The following is a 15028-nucleotide window of genomic DNA, read 5'->3' on the forward strand; positions in this document are numbered from 1 at the left end:
AAACAAGCCCATGTAAATAATTATGCTTAGCTTTAGAAAAACAGAATATAATATGCCGCAATTGGCAAATATTTAGCATTGCCATAATTTTTCCACTAATCAGATATAATTTGGGGTGGGGGGAGACAAATGAGGCTATTATATCAAAAATCCAGTCTTAAAATATTGAAAATTTAGAAACATCAAATTCAGACTTAGAAAGGTTCAAAATTACATTTCATCCCAGAAACAAAGATCCAAGGAAGACATTCTGTTACAAATTTCTTGTTAAATTCCATACTTCTGTAGACATCAGAATTTTTTTATATCAGGAGATTCCAAGATGCCTAGGTAAACTTCTCACTGATGGCCAGAGCTTGGAGGAAAAATCACATAGATGTGCTGCCTGGAGGATTCTGGGAAGTGTAATCAAAAATATGAATTTCCTCCAAGCTCTCCTAATGGCCTAGTTCTTAATTCATAAGATGTAACCTACACCAAGTCCTTGGAGTTTGGGGAACAGCAGCTAAACATTTTGAGCCAAAGTCAACCCCCCAAGCATGCTATCTCCCCCTGCCCTGTTACAAGCCAGGAATAAAAAGCAGAAATGTAAAAAGAATAGCCTTTGCTGCCATAGGACTTGCCAGTAGTCACTCTAAATCCCAGAATGGGATGCAGCCTTCCAGATGTTGTTCATTTGCAGCTCACAACATTCCTCGTCATTAAACATATCCAAGGGTAACCGTGTTAGCCATACAGCAAAGTATAATCACATCGAAAATCCACAAAACAGCAATATATTTATTGGGACAACCAAAATGCACAAAGTATATGATGCAATCTTTTGAATCTCCATTGACTTCTTCGTTAGGCAAAGATGTTAAAATCATATAGGAGGGGAAAAACTCACAAGCCTACATTCTGTCCAGATGTTGTTGTTCTCAGTTAAGACGGTATGGAAGATATATCCATGCACACAGAAGCCGTTCCTTTTGTCCATGTAGGCTCTGGAAGACAAAGAGTCTTAAAGTCCAGGAAATAAAATTTAAGCACCATTAGCAACACAAAAGACACCATCCCCCTCCTGTATGATTTTGAATACCTTTGCCTGATGAAGAAGCAGTAGTTTCAAAAGCTTGCATTATGTATTTTGTGCATTTTGATTGGTCCAATAAAGGTATCGGTCTTTTTGGATTTTGAATGTTATTGTACTTCCTCACCATTAGTAATTGTTTTGTGCTGGAATTGGGTGGAGTTCCATGCCTCCTAAGAACATGCCTTGGTGGTGAACACAGACACATGTTACCACTACAAGATAAATTATTGGTAAAGGATGCCACAGATGGTATACAGAAGAGAAACCCATTCCAGACCTTTTGCTGATGGGATCCAGCATCCTCTACAAGCAATAGCAGAACTAGGCTTCTAAACAACTAATTCTACTCAAACTGTGAAGTCGAAGGCTTTCACAGCTGGCATCCATAGCTTTTTGTGGGTTTTGGGGGCTATGTGGCAGTGCTCTGGAGGAGTTTATTCCTGACATTTTGCCTACATCTGTGGTTGGCATAACCCACAAAAAATCTACCCAAATCTCCCTTTCTGGAAAACCATATCCCATGATTGGATATGGGGAAACCCTCGGCTGGGTTGCAGCCTTACCCCTAAAGTGAAAGCAAATGGACTAACTCCAAAGGGGTAGAGTTAGTCTGGAGTATCAGTATGCAAAAAGATATTGCAGCTCTCTGACAGAGAAGGCTAAATATCTCACAGAACCACAAGTCCCAGAATTCCACAGCAGGGAGCCAGTCAAAGCCATGTGAGAATGTATTAATTCTGCTGCATAGATGCAGCCTTGGAATCACATTGGTATACCCTGTCTGATCTTGGAAACTAATCAGGGTCAACTCTGGTTGGTACTTGGATGGGAGGCCGCCAATGAATACCAGGTGCTGTGAGCTTGTTTTATTATTATGATTATGATTATTAACCTTTATTTATAAAGCACTGTAAATTTACACAGCGCTGCACATACAATCTTTTTAATTGGACAGTTCCCTGCCCTCAGGCTTACAATCTAAAAAGACACGACACAAAAGGAGAAGGGAGTGGTGGTGGGGAAGGGGATGAGGGCCAGCAGTTCTTCTCTACCTCTGAGGCCTGGATCAGGAGTCTTAATTTCAGAGGAAAGAACTGGCAAAACCATCTCTGAGTATTCTTTGCCTAAAAAAAACAATACTCTATAGGATTGCTATATATCAACAGGCACATACACACAAACACATACATTGTATTTGCCTTTTTTGCTGCCACATCATGCCACTTTGGATTCAAGTGCAATCTCTGATCCAGTATAACGCTGGGATCTTTTTCTCACATCATTATCATTATTATTACAGTGGGCCCTTGGTATCCACTGGGGTTTGGTTCCAGGACCCCTTGTGGATAGCAAAATCCGTGGATGGCTCAAGCCCCATTAAATGCAATGGCACGGTGAAATGGTGTCCCTTATATACAATGGCAAAGACAAAAAAAGTTTGCTTTTGGGATTTATATTATTTTTTTAATATTTTCAAGCTGTGCATGGTTGAATCTGTGGATAAAGAACCCGTGGATACAGAGGGCCCACTGTACAAACATAATAATAATAATAATAATAATAATAATAAGTTTTTATTTTTATCCCGCCTCTCCCGCAGGATCAATATTATTATTATTATTATCATCATTATTATTAATGTTAGTACAGTGGGCCCTCTGTATCCAGGAGTTCTTTATCCACAGATTCAACCATTCACGGCTTGAAAATATTTTTAAAAATTAATATAAATTCGAAAAGGTACAAACATTAATATTATTATTATATTATTCCCACCTTGTGAATTTTGTTCTGTGGGCTGCCTTATCCATAGACTGAAAGGCAGTGTGGGCATAACTGGAGAGAAACAATACAAATAAAGAGCACAATGCTATCTCTTGGGCTTCATTAATATAATGCAGCCAAACAGAAGCCCATTCCTTTAGGTCTGGGGTTCACAAAACAGAACTGAGCAGCATTCTGCTTTTCACCTTCCCACCCCAGAAAAGAAACCACTCTTGGATCAAGCTGATGGTGAACAGAAAATATATTGCAAGAGAAGCTTCCAATATTATTTTATTTTATTCTTTGCACTGAGAAGATAGATGCCTGTAGTGGCTGCAAATCTGGAGCATGCATGCATGCATTAAAAAACAAAAACAAATCCCATGGTGCATTTGTTTGCAGAGATCCCACCAATCCCCCCTCCCCACCCTCCATCATCTTTGGCTCTGGCATCTTGCACCAAAGAGGAACAAGGCTTGCCGGAAATGGTGAGATGACAGTCTGCAACAGTCCCCACCTTGCTCTGGCAAAGCTGGTGTTAGGAGGGGAGGAGGAGAGCTTTCCCCAAGGCTTGGCATGATGGGTGCCAGCCTTGGAAGGAGCCTGGGCTGCCCCTCCTGGGCTGCATCCGAGTCACCCAGGAAGCTCAAGGCAGAGGAAACACACACAGCCAAGAGGAGGGAAAGAGAGGACTGGCAGCTGGGGGGTTTTCCTCCCCTTCTCCTGCTTTCCAAAGCCATACCCAGAGCCCTCTGGTGGCTGCACAAAAGGAAGCCTCCTGCTCCTTCTGTGGGATCAACAGGAGACCTACTGAAACAAATGACAGTCCTTGCACATGGGGAAGCCACACTTGCCCACAGGGAATCATTGGAGAACACTTGCCCAGAGAGAGTCATTGGAGAATACTTGCCCAGAGAGAATTATCTATGGATTCCTTTTTTGGTGTTAAATGTTTTAGAAACTCAGCTTCTGTGTTCTCTATGAGCAACTACTCTATTATCCTCTATGGGCAAGTATTATCCAATGATTCTCTCTGGGCAGGTACAGTGGACCCATGTTATACACTGGGGTTTTGTTCCAGGATCCCCCGTGGATAACAAAATCCGTGGATGCTCAAGTCCCATTAAATATAATGGCATAGCAAAATGGTGTCCCTTATAAAAAATGGAAAATCAAGGTTTGATATTTGAAGTTTATACTTTATGAACCTTTTCAAACCATGGATACTTGAATCCGTGTACAAAAAATCAGTGTATAAGAAGGGCCAACTGTATTCTATTCTCTATCAGCAAGTATTTTTTCAATGATTCTCTACGGGCAACTATTCTCCTATTATTCTCTATGGGCAAGTATTCTCCAATGATTTTCTATGGGCAGGCATTCTCCTCTTATTCTCTATAGGCAAGTATTCTGTTATTCTCTATGGTCAAGTATTCCCCAATGATTGTCTCTGGGCAAGTATTCTTCTATTATTCTCTATGGGCAATTGTTCTATCATTTTCTATGGTCAATTATTTTCCAGTTATTCTCTCTGGCCAAGTATTCTCCTATTATTCTCTATGGGCAAGTATTTTCCAATGATTTTCTGTGGCCAAGTATTCTCCTATTATTCTCTATGGGCAAGTATTTTCCAATGATTCTCTGTGGACATCTATTCTATTATTCCCTCTGGGCAGTATTCTCCTAACCTTCTTTCTCTTTGGTGTTACTCATGTCCCTGCTTCTCTTTAAGGATTGTTGTTATAAAAACATTCTGTTTTAATTGTCTCTTTTGTAAGTTTTTAACTGCATGAATTAAACACAAAGATATAGCTGTGTGAGTCTGTAAAATTAGGATGCAAAGAGATCTTGTAGCAGCATCTTTGGGTTTAATGGAAAGGAAGATGTTGGCAGCAGGACCATTCCTAGACTTCAGCCTACTTCCGCAGATGCATTTGGAGTTACTGTGAGCCACTTTGAGTCCCAATGTTGCAGGAAAAGTGGGATACAAATGAATAAATAATAACAACAATACTCATAGAAATATAAATTCATGATTCTTAGTGCTGCTCAAAATGGAGGCCATTCTGAAATTCCTCCTGGACAGAAGGTTGAAATGGAGGACATGTCCTGGAAAAGGAAGACCTCTGGTCACCCTGTTTAAGTGCGGTAGCTCCATCCTATAGAGCCCTGGGGTTTGTAGTTTTGCAAGGTCTTACAAATCCCAGGATTCTGTAGGATGGAGCTCTGGCAGTTCAAGGGGTGTCAACTACATTATTTTGACAGTGTAGATACACTCTTCAAAAGGTGATGAAGCGGAGACAGTAGACCCGGGGATCCCTTGGTAGAATTGTCTGCAGCAGATATAGCCAATGTGGCATAATGGTTTGAGTGTTGGGATACAGCTCAGGAGATCAGAGTTAGATTCCCTGCTTGGACATGAAACCCACTGGGGGTGCATATGGCCGCTATCAGACAAGGGAAATTGGAAGTATAATGCAATGGCAATCCGAATGCAATCATGGGGTTTAACGTTATTGCGTGATGGACTACCAGAGGCAATTTTGGGAAATGGGAAGTCAGTCCGACTGCAATCATGGGGTTTCACGTTATTGCGTGAGAGGTGATCACACACAATTTCGGGCAATGGCAAGCTATTTTCGGGCAATGGGAAGGCAGTTCGAACACAATTCGAATTCACGTAAATTCGCTGAACAAGCAAATTCACGTGAATGTGTTCTGGCAGAATTACTCAACACCTTCTTTGCCTCAGTCTTCTCAGAAAAGGAAAAGGAAAAGGATGCTCAACCTGAGGATAATGGAGCAGAGGACAGAATAGGGGAATTTCAGCACAGAATAAGTAAAGAGATAGTTCAGGAATCTCTTGTTAATCTAAATGAATTTAAGTCTCCAGGACCAGATAAACTACATCCAAGAGTATTAAAAGAACTGGCAAATGTAATATCGGAGCCATTGGCAATAATCTTTGAGAACTCCTGGAGAACAGGAGAAGTCCCAGCAGACTGGAGGAGGGCAAACGTTGTCCCCATCTTCAAAAAGGGAGAAAAAGAGGATCCCAACAGTTATCGTCCAGTCAGTCTGACATCAATACCAGGAAAGATTCTAGAGCAGATCATTAAACAGAGAGTCTGTGAATATCTAGAAGGCAATTCCATAATCACAAAAAAGCAACATGGGTTTCAGAGAAACAAGTCATGCCAGACAAATCTGATCTCTTTCTCTGATAAAATTACCAGCTTGGTAGATGAAGGGAATGCTGTGGATATAGTATATCTTGATTCCAGTAAGGCCTTTGACAAGGTTTCCCATGATATTCTTGCAAACAAGCTTGTAAAATGTGGACTAGAGAATGCAACTGTTACATGGATTTGTAATTGGTTGACTTGCCAAAGCCAAAGGGTTTTCAACAATGGCTCCTTTTCATCCTGGAGAGAAGTGACCAGTGGGGTCCCACAGGGCTCTGTCCTGGGCCCAGTGCTATTCAACATCTTTATCAGTGACTTGGATGACAGAATTGGGGACATACTCATCAAATCTGCAGATGACACCAAACTAGGAGGAATAGCTAATACTCCAGAGGACAGGAACAAAATTCAGAATGACCTGAATAGACTAGAAAGCAGGGCCAAAGCTAACAAAATGAAATTCAACACGGAGAAATGTAAGGTACTGCACTTAGGGTGGAAAAATGAAATGCACAGATATAGGATTGGGGACACCTGGCTGAATGAGACTACATGTGAAAGGGATCTAGGAGTCCATGTAGACCACAAGTTGAACATGAGTCAACAGTGTGATGCGGCAGCCAAAAAGGCCAATGTAATTTTAGGCTGCATCAATAAAAGTATAGTGTCTAGATCAAGAGAAGTAACAGTGCCACTGTATTCTGCTTTGGTCAGGCCCCACCTGGAATACTGTGTCCAGTTCTGGGCACCACAGTTCAAAAAGGACATTGGGAAACTGGAGCGTGTCCAAAGGAGGGTGACTAAAATGGTGAAGGGTCTGGAAACCATGCTCTGTGAGGAACGACTTAGGGAGCTGGGGATGTTTAGCCTGGAGAAGAGAAGGTTAAGAGGTGATATGATAGCCCTGTTTAAATATTTGAAGGGATGTCATACTGAGGAGGGAGTAAGGTTGTTTTCTGCTGCTCCAGAGAACAGATCCTGGAACAATGGATGCAAGCTCCAGGAAAAGAGATTCCACCTCAACATTAGGAGGAACTTCCTGACAGTAAGGGCTGTTCGACAGTGGAACACACTCCCTTGGAGTGTAGTGGAGTCTCCTTCCTTGGAGGTCTTCAAACAGAGGCTGGATGGCCATCTGTCGGGGATGCTTTGATTGAGAGTTCCTGCATGGCAGAATAAAGGGGTTGGACTGGATGGCCCTTGTGGTCTCTTCCAACTCTACATTTCTATGATTCTATGATTGGTGGAATGAGTCCCACCAGATGGGTCCCTTTCAGGGATTAAGAAAAAGAGCCCTCCCTCCAGTCCATCTGCCTTGGTCCAGGCCTCAGAGGGAGAGATGAATGTTGGACCTGATCCCCTCCCCCCATTCCCTTCTCCTTTTGCGTGTGTCTTTTTAGATTGTAAGCCTGAGGGCAATTATTATTATTAAAGGCAGCATAAAAATGAAATAAATAAATAAAGTAAAATAATAAATATGAAATCTGACTGCCTTGGGGTGATCTCTCTCTCTCTCTCTCTCTCTATCTATCTATCTATCTGAGCCTTTGCACTGCAGTTCTACACCTTCGCCACTAGATGTCTCTTAGTGCTCACAGGTCAGCTAAAGATGATGCTGTGTTTATAGATTAAGAAAGATCTTTCCTTGGAGGGTGGAGACATGAGACTCAGGATGTTTCTGAAATGCAGTCCCCATTAGTCCTAACCAGCCTAGACAATGGAGAAGGAGGATGGGGCTTGTAATCCAACAACATCTGGGGATGGGGATTATGTTCCCTATTCTTCCTAATTTAGTCCCTGCTATGTGGGAGCTTTTCCATCCAATTGGCTTACAGTGCAATAAATGGACATCTGTTACTTTTTGTGTATGAATTACAATTGTATTAAAAAGTAATGTTCTGGCTAAAAACAATGGATAGTTCATCAAGGGACTGCCTACAAGCTATTTGACTACAGAGACTGAGAAAGGCAACTGGTTCTACATCCCCAAGTTAACATCATGCCTCAGGGGGATTTTTCAACCTGCAATTTCCATTTTGCAACTACAGATACTATGGCTATAATACCTGATCCCAATTATTTTTGAACTTTTCTGTTCCCTTCTGCCCACCATCCCATGATGCATAATGCCCGACATGATGAACAACAGAGAACTAGAGAGCCAGTATGATGTAGTGGTTTGAGTGTTGGACTATGACTCTGGAGGCCAGGGTTTGAATCCTGGCTCGACCATTTACACCCTTTCAGTTCCCCATGGCAGCGTGACTTGTGATGCCAATGGCGCACTTGCAATGTCACAAGTGGGCCGGGACGTGTGGACGCTAGGCGTCCGTCACATCAAAATGGCAGCACCTGTATATACAGGGCACCACCATTTCCCACCCCCAGTACGTACTAGGGTTAGCCTAGTACGTACTAGGGTTAGGGAGCATATAAATGGTGCACGCTCCCTAACCCTTTTGCTCCTGCTGCCACACTACAAACTGCAGGTCTGTAACGCGGCAAAGAATGTTATAGTTTTTTCCTCTTTTACCTTCATGGTTGAAGCATAAACTTGGGTTATGATTATACTGATGGATTTTTCCTTAAGCCTCATTGAAACTGTGACGCAATCTCCTTTCTATGCCTTGAAGTTACCTTTTACTTCTTCACTTATAGTAGCCCCCTCATCAATGACATGTGCCCAGCATCCATCTTTTATACACTTACCCAAAATGTGTAAGGGCTAGGATCCCAAGTGTTTTCCTCATATAAGTTTAACATCTTGGGCTGCATGTTTGTCTGAGCCTGTATGGTTTAGAATTCACTCAGACAGAGGCCTCTGTTATAACAAATAAACATTTACTTTATTGAAAGCCATTGACAAGAATGTAGCTTAGGTGGAATAGTTCAAACGTCGTATGATTACATTAAGATAACCGTTGCAGGAATTTCACAATTTCCTATTTATAATCTCAAATACACTTTCTTTCCCAGTCAGTATCTTTCTCTCAACTCAATTCCTTTCAGCTCCTTTCAGCTCTCCTAAACTTCTTTTCAACTCCACTCAACTCCACTCACTCAGTCACTTACTCCTTCCTTTTATATCTACTCCTCCAGTGCAAACCTTCCCTCACAGTCTGCCTGAACTGTGATTGGCTGTCAGGAAACCAAATCTCCAGTGACTCCATCACAGATACTATTTGGTGAGACTTTGCAATATATCCCCTGACTGCTTCGGTTACATCTTTCCTCATTATTGTTACCCCATTTCTTCTTAAGATATTCATTTCTGGAGTAAAACACTGTAATTATCTGACCCAAAATGTCCCATTACTGTCTGCTTTAGCTCACTCATCTGAAGTATTGCACAGTTTATAAGTTCCATTGCTTGTTTTACAAGGTCCAGCTTCCCTTGATTCATGCTTCTCACATTCCATGATAGACCTGCCATGGCAACCGCACACCACAGCCCTGATTTTGCCTTTCCACAGCACAAAAAGGAGCTGCAAAAAGTGGCTCCTTTCTGTGATGCAGAAAGGGCACCGTAGCTGCCAGCGCCACAGCTTTATGATGCTCTTTTGCCAGAGGAGCACTGTGACGTTGCCCGCCATGTGGTACAGCATATGGCGTCATGCTGCCATGAGGCTGGTCTGCACAGGCTATCAATCACACAGGGGGAAAATCGGCAGGTTAAACAGGCATTTTCTGGGGGCATTTGTGTGATTTTCCCACACATTGCACTTAGAGAAGACTTATCCCAAAAAGAACTAGGAATACTTCAGGAACAAATCATTTACAGGATTTCCCTGTGAATGATTTGTTGCTGGAGCATTCCTGCTTCTTCCTGGGATAAGTCCTCTCTAATCGTGTGAAAATCTTAGCTGCGATCATGGAACTGTCCCCAGAAAATGCCTATTTAAACCCTGATATTCTCCGTTTGATAAAGTTAAAACTGTGTGAAAAAACAGTGATGCATTTGAGGAAGCAGACAACTTTCCCCATCTGTGCCTCAGATAAAAGAGAAGACAAAATGGCTCCTCCGCTGATGGGTTTTTTTAGGCAGGCAGTTCAGACTTGATTTCTGTTTGTTGTTTTCAAAGTCTGTGACTTTTTTATTCATTAATCTTGCGGCATGCTTTGTTAGCAGTGCCCATTTTAGTGTTTTCTGGTTCTATGACTTCTTTTTTGTTGTTTAAATATTGTTTTAATTATACTCCATCTTGGGGGCTTTTACAAAGATCAAAAGCCCAAATAACATCTATGTTTACCAAACAAAAATGCATTCAAAAATAAAATAAAAAAATAGTATTTCTACTGCTCTGAGAATGGATAAAATGATGAGCTGAAGGTACATATCCATGGATTTTTTATCCATGGATTCGAGCAGTCAAGAACTGAAAATATTCCAAAAAAATATAAATTCCAACAAGTAAGCCTTGATTTTGCCTTTTTATATAAGGGACAGCATTTTATTATGCCATTGTATTTAATGGGACTTGAACATCCACGGATTTTGGTATCCATGGGAGTCCTGGAACCAAAGCCTGGTGGATAGGGGCCCGCTGTGTAATGAATAAAATAAATACCAATACAGTACAGTAGCAGAGAGAACTGGCAGGAGACAGCATAAAACTATCATAACTAATAGAGTTTTCCCCCCTCCTGGCAAGTGCCTATGCTGTCAACAGGGCCATATCAGTGGCATTAAGGACACAAAGAAGAAAAAAGATGGATCTGTGAAATCAAAAACAGATCCTCTAGAATTCATATGATTTTCCCAACACTTGTCAAATACATCATGGCATAAAGTTTCCACAAGCAAGACATCCCTTTGCTAGATTCATCACCACCCTATGGATCTGGCCATATTTTATCTCTTATTATCATCCTCTCTAGCCTCACCCAAATCTTTACTATGCCCACTCCCTGGTTGCAGTGGAGTGGTTTGAATCTTGGACCAGGGTTGCATCTACACTGCAGAACTGCTGCAGTTTGACACCACTTTAATTACCATGGCTCCATGCCATGGAATGCTGGGATTTTAAGTTTGGTCAGATATTTAGCCCTCTCTGCAAGAGAGCTCTGGTGCCACAACAAAGTACAAATCCCAGAGCTCCATAGCATTGTGCCATGTAAAGCCGTGTCAAACTGCACTAATTCTGCAGTGTGGCCTCAGCCTCAGCTTCAAGGAGAACAGGTCTGAAATCCCAACTCAGCTGTGGAAACCTTCTGGATGACCTTGAGAAAATCACACTCTCAGCCTCAGCGGAAGGGAAAGGCAAACCCCCGCTGAACAAATATTGCCAAGAAAACCCCTTAATAGGGTCCCCTTGCGGTCGCTGTAAGTCAGAAACAACTTGAAGGGACACAACAGCAACTCTGATGTATTCTGGTGACAACAGTATCATGAGATTTTCTTGGCAGGTTTCTTCAGAGGGGGTTTGCCATTCCTCTGAGGCTGGGGGAGTGTGATTTGCCCAAGGTTACTCAATGGCTTTAATGGCTCAGCAGAGATTGAAATCCTGGTCTCCAGAGACAAGGTCCAACACTCAAAACACTATTCTGGCTCTACTCAAAATTAAGTCCCATTGCATTCACTAGAGCTTACTCTCACAAAACCTAGTATTCACTTATGAGCTTGGTAAATTTACTGCTTGGGAGCACAGCTCCTGGAGTTGTCTAGCCAGCAAGGCTACTAGCAATGCTGGCTGAGGGATTCTGGAAGTTCTAGTCCAGAAATGTAACTGAGTACAAAAAAAGTACTCAGTGAGGCTTACTTCTAATTACTGATTTACAGGAGTGTGTTACTAGCAAAAGCAATAGCAAGTACATTTCTATACCACTAATCGGTGAACTAAGCACTCTTTAAATGTTTTACAACTCATTCTACTGACCTACAGAAGGATGCAAGGCTGAGTGGACATTGGATTCCCTGGGATTGTGGCTGTGAATGGCTGCAGTATAAGGCATTTAACCACTGCACCATCAGGGCTCCCTACTTCACCTCCTAGGCACAATTCTTATCCTATGGAGATTCAACTTGGAGCAAATGCTGCCAAGTACAGTAGATTTACTCCTGCGTAATAAAACCCACTGGGTGATCTAGGGCTGGTCACATTCTTTTAGCCTTAGAGGATGGCAATGGCAACCACCCCCCCCCCCCCCGAAGAAACCTGCCAAGCAGACCCCATAATAGGTTTGCCTTAGGATCACCATAAATTGGAAATGACTTGAAGGCACACTACAATAATAACACCTCTATAGGTGTGAGCTGCAAAGCTGTTTTCTCCAGATGATGTCAAATCAGATTTTAAATTTCTAGTGTTTATAACAGAGCAGACTAGCTAGATCAGTTGGCAGAGATTCTTAATTGCAGAGTTGTGGATTCAAGCCCCACTTTGGCCACATAATCATTTACATTTGCTGCTGTGTTTCTTAAGCTATATTTGTTACATAGTCAAATATGGGTAAAGTGATTTGAATGTTGGACTCCAGGAGACCAATGGTTGAATCCCTACTAGACCATGGAAATCTTATAATGACCTTCAGCAAATCACAGCCTCAGAGGAAGGCAATGGCAGACCTCCTCTTGCCAAGAAGACCCTGTGATAGGGTTGCCATAAGTCAGAAATGACTTGAAGGCACAGATGTATTCCTAGATGTTGTTTCTGTAATTGAAAATTTGGTACCTGAGGCAGAAGCAACATGGAAATGATAGGATGGTTTTCCTCTACCACAAAAGAAGAGCAGTTCAACATGTTTCAACAAAACTTTTATTCCAAACACACACTATGTACATGTGAAATAAAACCACTGAATCAGGCAAAGCTCACATAAGTAAAACAATATTTAAACATCCCAAAGACCACATGAATGCTTCATCCAAAATGCATTGGGGTGATTTTTTTTTTCTTTGACCACCCTGCACTTTTGTTACAATTCCCATTTCGGTGGCCAAACTTACAGATCGATACTTCTTGAACATGCTTGGATGGGGGATAGTTGGTGAGGCAGGTTTATCTGCTTTCCCTCCTTTCACTCTGCTTTGCTGTTCATGCATTCTCTGTAAACAAATCCAGAGACAGCTGCTGTTTACCTTGCCTGTTGTAGGCAGGCAAGACATCTACAGGAGGATTGGTTAGAGAAACATCTTGTACAAGGCATTTTGCCTTCTCTGCCAAAGTGTGCTGGTGCTCCACAAAACTACAAATTCCAAGATTCTGTAGAATGGAGCCATGGCAGTTCAAGTGGTGTCAAACTGCAGTATTTCCAGACTGTAGATGCACCCGAGACATTTTAAAAGCAGCTGAAAAGTGGGATGACAGAGGATTAACCTGGAGCATCCCTGCCAAATCGGGAGAGTTGTATTACCATCTTCTTTCCTACAACAACTTGCCTACAACTATTTGGGTAGCTCTGGGGTCAGAGGTGGGCAGAAGTTAGATCTAGATCGATTGGCCGATATCTAGGCAGTTGCAGTAGATGACCAAGCTTAATTGTTTAATTATGGCAATCACAAAATAATTCCCTTATAAATAATTATAACTGCTAAGATGAGGGACAGGAGGAGGAGGACCTCGTAACTACCAGGAGTGGATTTTTGTGGCGCTCCACTAGTCAAAATCAGAGCTGGCTAGGGCATTCTGGAAGTTGCCAACGAAGCCACACAGTAGACCCTTGGTATCCATTGGGTTTTGGTTCCATGACCCCTATGGATACCAAAATCTGTGGATGCTCAAGTCCCATTAAATACAATGGATAGTAAAATGGTGACTCTTATATAAAATAGCAAAATCAAGGGTTGCTTTTTGGAATTTATATATATATTTGAATGTTTTCAAGCTGTGGATGCTTGAATCCCTGGATAAAGAATCCGTGGATATGGATGGTGAACTGTATGGCTTTTCTGAATTCAAATCAAAGCAAACTGTTGAGCTCAGAAATGTTTGCACTGCTCTGGTGGATCAGGATTCTAGTCAAAATTAAAGACTAGATCCTGCACAGCTGAAGTTGGCCTGCCCTAAAGAGGATTAATTAGTCCTGTCTAAATGGGTACACGCAGCTTTGTCATCATGGCGATCCTCTTTCTATTTATAAGGCATCGAAAATGGCTCAGCAATTCTGTATAACATGTGCTCAAAATGCAATTCCTTACTTGCTGGCTTTCAGTCTAAAATTAGGTAGGAAGTGGTAGATTTCCAACTCGATCCTGGGTTGATTTGAAATTAAGTCCTTTTGTGGCGATTACTCCCAGCTCCAGGTAAGTATGCATAGGGAGTGCACCTATGAGAAATCATAATTGTTTCACTAGGGCAGGCCAAGACCCAAGGCCCATTTAATCTCTCTTATCAGCAGCTGGATGCTTCTGGCCCTTAAAAACAAACACAATCGTTTAAAAAAAGAGGGTGTGGAAGAAACAAGCCCTTTTCCTCTATAACATTTATGGTTGCCAGGTCTCAGGGCCTGCCCCAGAGTCTCCAGATTTCATGGGTTACCTCTAAGGAGGAGACAAGGGTGCATATTCTCTAATTTTGCTGGGCTCAGTTTAAGACAAGAGGGAAAAGTCATGTGTACTCTGCAGCTCACCCAGTAGACCAGCAGTTTACAACTGTTTGTAAGGGTTTAATTGATTTGCTGTGGCTTGTAAAGCTTCTCTAGGGAGTCTGTGGATTTACTATGTATTTATTTTATTTTATTTTATTAGTCCAATTAAAATAGTAAAAAGTTTTAAAAATTACAACATACAGAATTTAAAACATATATGTTTAAAAATAATCTAAACCCGACTTTGCAAATCGGCCAGCTGAACTCACTTTGGGTCTGCTCTGATCTACATTTCTACCTTCTAGCTAGAAGCAAGTAGACTAGATGAAATGTCCCTTGTCCCATGTCTTCCATGTAAGAAGGCATAATACAAGTTAGGTCTCCCTTATCTGCAGTGCTTGAGACCAGAAGTGTTTGGAATGTCAGATATTTATTTATTTGTTTATTTTGGATTTTGGAATATTTGCATATACATGAG

The sequence above is a fragment of the Sceloporus occidentalis genome, unplaced genomic scaffold (genome assembly GCF_023333645.1).
Source record: "Sceloporus occidentalis isolate IW3139 unplaced genomic scaffold, rSceOcc1.0.p SCAF_1, whole genome shotgun sequence".
Lineage (NCBI taxonomy): Eukaryota > Metazoa > Chordata > Lepidosauria > Squamata > Phrynosomatidae > Sceloporus > Sceloporus occidentalis.